General features: G+C 30.1%; 1 pseudogene; it reads right to left on the reverse strand.

The window, feature by feature from the left end:
* Positions 1–1282: 1282 nt before the first annotated feature.
* On the reverse strand, positions 1283–3729 carry LOC112727238 (UDP-galactose/UDP-glucose transporter 3-like; annotated as a pseudogene).
* Positions 3730–7514: the final 3785 nt, after the last annotated feature.

Raw genomic sequence — 7514 nt, forward strand, 5'->3', positions numbered from 1 at the left:
GACAAGTCAATAGTCTCGGGGTAGAAATAAAATTAAACTAGATAGTAGATAGGGTCATTAGGGTGCTTTATGTGTAGAATATCGGTGCTCTTCTCATTAGCTGATACTTTAATGTGGTGACTTGTTTCTGCTACAAATCTTCGCTTCTCTACACTTTGCAGAAAGAGGGAATTGATCCTCTCAATTTTTTTATAATTGAGGGAGTAAAGTGTGATCTCCTACCATTGATTTTATAAGTGGGACCAATAATAAATATGGGAGAGAACAATGAAGGGTTAAAGATCACACTTTATACTCTTAACTTTTTTAACAATTGAGAGGATCCATTCCCGCAGAAAGAGGCAAAAATATGAAGCTTTAGCTAAAGAGAACACATTTCATCACACATTAATTCAAATAACAAGAAAATTATTTTCCAACATGATTATACACAGATGCAACATCAAAATCTGCTGTTTCTATCAAGACAATGAGGTAAAGTACACGTTATGAATCCCATGCACAAATTCTAGAATGGATGGAAGATCTTGAAGATAAATCACATTTACAAGATGGAACTTGGATAAATTTTAATCACAAAATGGTAGACCATACTCTAATCATATTCAACACTTGGTGCATTCACCAAGGTTTGAACCCGGTGCAGCGTATTAAGAGGCGTATGATTTTACCAATTGAGCCAGGCTTCAGCTGTAATCATTTAATTGTTTCAACGAAACAAATAAGGAATGTGCAAGTGAGTGTATTTTATTTCAAAATTTAATCCAAACTATTTATTTAGATCTGATGGGTAATTTATATTCTCTTATTTCTCATATAAAGACAGTTTGCTATACTCACTTTATAAAGAGTAGGCAAGGAATTGTACATAAAATGAAGTTTTGGCATGTAAAAATAAATATATGAACCAAGAAGAAATGGAATATTTAACCTTAACTTCTATTTAAAAATAGCATCTACTCAATTAGAGTTATCACTTATCAATACCAAATTACAACGGGTGTAATGTTAATTGAATATAGCCATTATTCCATTCCGACATACCACTAGCACTTATCCACAACGGAATGAGATATGAACTACATTTACATTGAGATCAAATGATGGATGGATGGTACATTGCCCGGAGTACAATTACAACTATATTAAAGAAATATTTCTATGAAATTCTTATAAATCTAAATTGAGTTCATCAAAACTTTTAAGGTCATCAAGATATAACAATGGTTGATGGGCAAATGAGCCAACACCAACGTGTGAATTCAAATTTGCTTAAGGTTTCTCAAGTGGCTTTTCCCTTCTGCAGTCGTTGTAGCTTCTGCCACTTGAGGTAGATCTGGTATGACAATCCAGTGAATACCATACAAACACAATCCCATTGTTTTGTTGAAAGCAAATTTCCACTCAATAGAGAAGATACCACAATGCTAACGAATTTACGAGTGGTAGTAATGGTGGTGTTGGCCAAAGAGCCAAATCAGCTTATTGTAAAAAGATGAAGTTTTGGCCAACAACACCACAACAGCAGAAGAGAAGAATATCCCATGCTGCCTCTGGATGCTATTTGTAAAAGCGAACAGCTTCAAATCCACTTCCACTAGGCCAGCCAAACATGTAAATCGTATTATATATGGTTCCCCATAAATTCATTCCCAACATAATATTCCAAGCATTTGTTTTAGGGTACCTAAGTAACAAAAACCAGTAATCGCATTAAATTAATAACACTTGCTATAGTCTTAAATATGAATCACCTCTCATTCTAAAATCTAAACATTGCTGAAAAGTCAACATTCAAACACCCGAAAAATAGAACTAAAAATTTTTACATTTAGTCTCATTATGATCATCATAATTTTACTTATACACATCATTATCTTGGAAGAATGGGGAAAAGTCAAAGTCAGTGAATCAAGAAAGGGGAAAAAATTTATGTCAAGAAAGTACAAGAATCCAAAAGTTTTGCAGTTTAGAAGCAATCAGACAGATCGAGGGACAAAGTTTGCTTATTTTACCTTGCTTTTAAGGAATCCTGAGTTGCATTTGTAAATCCATAAAATGTAAGGTTCGGGAAACATAGTCCATATCCAAGGGGAGCATTTGGATGTGCTAAGTTGCTCATAGTCTTTGAGCTAGTCTGCCAATAAGCATAAGCAAAGATGAGAAATTCGAAAGCTAAGCTGCATTCTCAATCCACATGAATTTTTTATAGGCAACATGGGAAAGTGTATCCCTATAGTAATATTTTCTGTATTATTCTGATAAGTTCCTAACCTTTAAAAGTGCAAATGTTGATACCCCTCCAGCAACAAGGAATGTACAGACGTATTCTGGAAAAGTGTATCTTATACCATACACTATAGTACCCATCAACATAAATGTATCATGGTAAAATGAGTACTTGTTATGAAATATAAAATAACTATTAAAGAAATGAGTACTTTTTATGGTAAAATGAGTACTTGTTATGGTAAAATGAGTACTTGTTATGAGTACTTGTTATGGCAGAACGCTTTTATATAAAAAATGACCATAGGCTTTAGGCTTCTCCATTTTTACATACTTAGAGGTGGTAAGCAGTAAGGAAACAATGTTTTTTTTTTCAAACTTCACCAAATAGATATCTTTAATCTCCTATAAGTATATGAAAGGATGTGAAACACAAATAGAAATGACTAAACACAATTGCATTACTACTCATAAATGCAAGGTTACTATGCGATTGGTAATAACATGGTGTTCCACCTAATGTGATTCTATTTGAACCCAAATAGACATAAAAAGGCTATACCACTTTGAATTGATTTGAATTATCCTAAATAAATTCAGTTTTTCTGGAGCATGAAATAGTGATAGTGATATACATATACTGACCTGGAATCATTTTTGAGGATTTTGCCAGTACCTGCAAGCAGACAACAAAGCAAATACACCACTACCATTAAAAACCAGTATACTGAAGACATAGAAATATATCACATCCGTGCAATGGAGGTAGGTCCAAAGTATCTAAAAAGGCCTCTTTCCAAAAAAAAAAAACAGTTTGAAGAGCTTATACAATGAAGAAAAGTAACATGCCTGAGCCGGGTAACTAATATACTTGAGTGCTTCAATTCCCATCGCTGGACCAATAGTGTTGGTAATTCCACAACTCCAGTAAGACCACCAAGGTGCACCATCACTACTCCCACTTGACCATATCTTAATCACTGTATTATTATTATTTTGCAATATCAAATTAATGTAAGGAACCACACTAAAACGCGCATAAACACAAAGCAGAATAAACAAAATTTCTTTCGTTCCACACTGTAACTTGCAGAAATGAAAAAACCAAACAAAGAAGTAAAACAGGGGCTCACTTATGTAAGACCATATCAAACAAACCACATTCTGCGCCAAGTTCAAAAATGCAAGGTGCTCAAACCTCTCGCCATTTGGACCGAACCGCTTTGTGGATCTGACTCATTTTAAAAGAGAAAAACGAATTCAGAAATGAAAATTTAAAAATTCGTAACAGAAATGATTGAATCAGTGTGTCTTACAGAGTTTCCTGAAGAACGCCTTGGTAGATGTAGGCAGACCAGATGCCGGCGACACAGAAGGCCAAAACCAGGACGCGACGGAGACCGGATCCGTGAGCCTCCATGAATGAAACGACGGCGTTTTGAGGTTTATGTACTTTAATTATGATGATGAATGAATGCCACGATATGTGTGTGCTTCGGGAGAAAGACGGGAATATAGGAGGGTGGGATCGGTGCGCGCCAACTTACGTCGAAATTCCACGTGGACGTTTCTTATTGGTTTCATATACACCGTGGCTCTGCTCATTCGCTGATGCTATAAAGTGGTGACATGTTTCTTCTACAAATCTTCACTTTCATAGAGCTGGACCTTTATAAAATTTTAGATTATTAATATTTTTCTTTTTAAATTTTGCTATTTAATTTTTTACACTAAAATATTAATCTTTTAATATTTTTATGAAAAATAATAATATCATTAATTCTTGATAATATCATTATTGTATTATATATTTGTATAAATTTATAAAAAATAAATAATATTATTAGAATAAGAGTATTATTATTTATTTATTTATATATTATTATTTATCGTATAATTAATACAATTGTATTTTTTAAAAAATAATTTAATTAATTAAATCTTTTGAAATTAATTTAGAGATAATGTAATATTTTAGAAACAAATTTAACTGTTAACTTTTATTTTTGTGCTAACCAAGAGGTGCATTAAAATTAATTACTTTAGGTGTATATCAAAATTAATTATTAAAATAAAATATATATGTAATATAAAATACATTACAACTGATTTTAGCGTGTAAATAATATCTTTAATTAAAAATATGCTTTTAACTTAATGGTATGTGTTAAGAGTTTGTTTAGGTAAGCTTTTAAAAAAATATTTTTTTGAATTTTTTTTAATTTTATAGAAAAATAAAAATAATTTTATGTTTAGTTATCTTATGCAAAAAAAAAATTTATTTATTAATTATGATTAAATATAATAATCTAAAAGTATTTTTTTGTTTATTTATTAGGTAAAAATATTTTTTTAATAAAAATAAATTATAACTTCTCAAAAAAATTATTTTTTAGTATTTTTATTTTTATTATTATAAATTTATTAAATATATTAAAAATAAAAAAAAATTATTAAAAAATTTTTTACCAACTTATTAGTGCTCAAACAAATACTAAATATGTGTTTGGATTAGAGTTTGCAAACGAGAATTTGTATAAAATTGATTTTATAAACTTTGATTTTGATAAAAAGTGAGTTCGTGTTAAACGTGATTTATGTTTAGTAATTTTGTATCAAAACGGATTATAACAAAATGAATATTGTTTGGATTACATCATTCAAAATTACGTTTAGACAAAAAATACTAAAAAAAAAGACATAAATTTATATCATTCAAAACTATATTATTTTAACACTATCTGACTATAATTTCTTTTAAAAATAATTTAAGTGTTAAAATTTAGTACTCTTTTTGTATTTAATTATTTCTAATGAAATTTATATTATAAAAATTAACAATAATAAATAAAATATATAATAAAAAATATACAAAGTCAAATAAAAAAATAAAGTTCTATAAAAAAATACGTATTAATAAAAATGATTAAAAAAATTATATGAACAATGAATACTAAAAAATCTATTAAAAAAAAACAATAATATACCTAAGTGAACATTAAAAACATTCTAAATAAAAATATTCATACTATTAGCAAGAAAAAACTAAAAATTAATAAAAATTAAAACTTTAACAAAGAGTACTAATAATAATATTAAAAAAATATTTGTTTATAAAGCATAGATATAGCTATAAAAAAATATATTTAAGAACTCTTATGATTATTTTTTTAGTATCTTTTATTGTAAATGAGATTAAATGACAAAATTAGTAGAATATCAATTAATTTTTTAATTGATCAAGTGAACGCAAAAGCTAAATGCAAAAGTTACAATTGGTTGCTTCTGATAAACGGGAGTTCAAATCCAGAATTATGTTCGCGTTTAAAGAAAAAAAGTTAACCAAACAAAAATTATAACGTTAAAAAAAAATTGAACATATTTTTTGTGCTTCCAACATGTTTACCAAACATTAATACAGCCTAAATCTTCATAACTGAAATCTATTCCCATGATAGCACTTTCATTATTTTCTGGCACACACACCTAAACCACCACCTCTCCCTCTTTTCCTCACCCTTCTCATCTTCCCTCTTTTACCGTGAACACCCCCTAATCCTACCACCACCACCACGACCGTCATTTATCACCATTCACAATAATGACTCTTAATCCAATTGTATGAGTATAAGCCATCAACTCTCTTCAGTTCCAATAATATCCGGACATATCAAATGGACTCTTGTTTTTGTTTTTCTAAACACCATTAGATTCCCATCATTGTTGATTTGAAGGTAAAAGGAGGAGCAACATCTCGATCATTGTATTTAAAGACTCAATTGAGAGTTGGAATAAGACACTGGCTAAAAGTCAACAAGAAAAAAAATGATACACAAGTTGCAACATACCAAGATCCCTGGCGCTTTCCATCTCAGAGTTAGATTCACCAAATCCATAATTGAGTTAATTCGGTATCATATGGAGTAATTGACATCATTTTATACATATATATATAACAGGGTATAAAGAAAGAGAAAACTAACATGAAATTACTTTAGACAAGCCAATAGTCTCGGGGTAGAAATAAAATTAAACTAGATAGTAGATAGGGTCATTAGGGTGCTTTATGTGTAGAATATCGGTGCTCCTCTCATTGGCTGATACTTTAATGTGGTAACATATTTCTGCTACAAATCTTTGCTTCTCTACGCTTTGCAGAAAGAGGGAATGGATCCTCTCAATTTTTTTTACAATTGAGGGAGTAAAGTGTGATCTCCTACCATTGATTTTATAAGTGGGACCAATAATAAATATGGGAGAGAACAATGAAGGGTTAAAGATCACACTTTATACTCTTAATTTTTTTAACAGTTGAGAGGATCCATTCCCGCAGAAAGAGGCAAAAATATGAAGCTTTAGCTAAAGAGAACACATTTCATCACACATTAATTCAAATAATAAGAAAATTGTTTTCCAACATGATTATACACAGATGCAACATCAGAATCTGCTATTTCTATCAAGACAATGAGGTAAAGTACACGTTATGAATCCCATGCACAAATTCTAGAATGGATGGAAGATCTTGAAGATAAATTACATTTACAAGATGGAACTTGGATAAATTTTAATCACAAAATGGTAGACCATACTTTAATCCTAATCATATTCAACACTTGGTGCATTCACCAAGGTTTGAACTCGGTGCAGCGTATTAAGAGGCGTATGATTTTACCAATTGAGCTAGGCTTCAGCTGCAATCATTTAATTGTTTCAACGAAACAAATAAGGAATGTGCAAGTGAGTGGATTTTATTTCAAAATTTAATCCAAACTATTTATTTAGATCTGATGGCTAATTTATATTCTCTTATTTCTCATATAAAGATAGTTTGCTATACTCACTTTATAAAGAGTAGGCAAGGAATTGTACATAAAATGAAGTTTTGGCATGTAAAAATAAATATATGAACCAAGAAGAAATGGAATATTCAACCTTAACTTCTATTTAAAAATAGCATCTACTCAATTAGAGTTATCACTTATCAATACCAAATTACAACGGGTGTAATGTTAATTGAATATAGCCATTATTCCATTCCGACATACCACTACCACTTATCCACAACGGAATGAGATATGAACTACATTTACATTGAGGTCAAATGATGGATGGATGGTACATTGCCCGGAGTACAATTACAACTATATTAAAGAAACATTTCTATGAAATTCTTATAAATCTAAATTGAGTTCATCAAAACTTTTAAGGTCATCAAGATATAACAATTGTTGATGGGAAATGAGCCAACACCAACGTGTGAATTCAAATTTGCTTAAGGTTTC

Source organism: Arachis hypogaea, chromosome 12 (genome assembly GCF_003086295.3).
Source record: "Arachis hypogaea cultivar Tifrunner chromosome 12, arahy.Tifrunner.gnm2.J5K5, whole genome shotgun sequence".
In the NCBI taxonomy this organism is placed as follows: domain Eukaryota; kingdom Viridiplantae; phylum Streptophyta; class Magnoliopsida; order Fabales; family Fabaceae; genus Arachis; species Arachis hypogaea.